Below are 1,609 nucleotides of genomic sequence, written 5' to 3'. Positions count from 1 at the left end.
TCCCTCCCCTTTCCCCCACCCCAGTTTGCAATCCTAGGTCTGCTCTCTCCCTCTGCAAGTCCAACACACCACTGTGGTCTCTCCTTCCTTCTTTCTCTCATAGCTCCCACTTATGATTTAGCACATGCGGAATTTCCCCCTCTGTGCTTTGCTTATTTCAAACAACAGACGTTTCTCCAAGCTCATTCATGCTGTTGTGAATGGCAGAATTTCATTCTTTTTTATGGCAGAGTAGTATTCCATGGTGTATATATACCACAATTCCTTATCCAATTGTCCATTGATGGACATTTAGGTTGGTTCCATGTCTTGACTATTGTAAACAGAGCTGCAATGAACATGGGAGTGCAGCTATTACTTCGACATGATGATTTCCATTCCTTTGGGTATATACCCAGAAGTGGGATTGCTGGATCATATGGTAGATCTACCCGTAGTTGTTTGAGAAAACTCCATACTGTTTTCCATAGTGGTTGTACTAATTTACAGTCCCACCAACAGTGTAGGAGGACATCTCTCCACATCCTCACCATCATTTATTATTCTCCATCTTTATAATTATAGCCAGTCTAAATGGGGTGAGGTAATATCTGAATGTGGTTTTAATTTGCATTTCCCTGAGGACTAGTGGTATTGAGCATTTTTTTATGTACCTGTTGGCCATTTATATGCTTTCCTAAGAAAAAGTGTATTTAGCTCCTTTGCCCAGTTTTTAATTGGGTTATTTGTTTTGTTGCTGTGTAATTGCTTGAGTTCCTGTATATTCTGGATATTAATCCCATGTTAGATGTATAGTTTGCAAAAATTTTCTCCCACTCTGTAGGTTGTCATTTCACTCTGTTGATTGTTTCCTTTTCTGTGCAGAAGCTTTTTAGTTTTATACAGTCCCATTCGGTTTTTGTTCTTGTAGTTGTTGTTGTTGTTGCTTGTGCTTTGGGCTCTTGTTCATAAAGTCTCTGCTAAGACCTAGTTCCTGAAGTGTTTCCCCTATATTTTCCCTTAGTGCTTTTACAGTTTCAGATCGAATACTTAAGCATTTAATCCATTTTGAGTTGATTTGGTATATGGTGAGAAGTGCAGGTCTAGTTTCATTCTTCTGCATATGGATATCCAGCTTTCCCAGCACAATTTATTGAAGAGGCAGACTTTACCCTATGTATGTTTTTGTTGCCTTTGTCAAGTATCAGATGGCTATAAGCCTGAGGGGTGACTTCTGGGTTCTCTATTCTGCTCCACAAGTCCAAGTGTCTATTTTTATGCTAGTACCATGCTGTTTTGGTTAGTATAGCTTTGTAAAATAATTTGAAGTCAGGTAGTGTTATACCTCTGGCTTGATTTTTTTTTTTTTTTGCTCAGTATTGCCTTGGCTATTTGGGGTCTTTTCTTGTTCAATATGAATATTGTTTTTTCCATTTCTGTGAAGAATGTCATTGGTATTTTGATGGAGACTGCATTGAATCTGTAGACCACTTCAGGTAGTATGGACATTTTCACAATGTTAATTCTCCCAATCCAAGAGCATGGAATATCTTTTTATCTTTTTGTGTCTTCTTTAATTCCTTTCAGTAGTGGTGTGTAGTTCTCATTGTAGAAATCTTTCACCTCTTTA

This window comes from Galeopterus variegatus, unplaced genomic scaffold, assembly GCF_000696425.1.
Source record: "Galeopterus variegatus unplaced genomic scaffold, G_variegatus-3.0.2 Scaffold1102, whole genome shotgun sequence".
Taxonomy (NCBI): domain Eukaryota; kingdom Metazoa; phylum Chordata; class Mammalia; order Dermoptera; family Cynocephalidae; genus Galeopterus; species Galeopterus variegatus.
Note: the sequence above shows the minus strand (reverse complement) of the source record.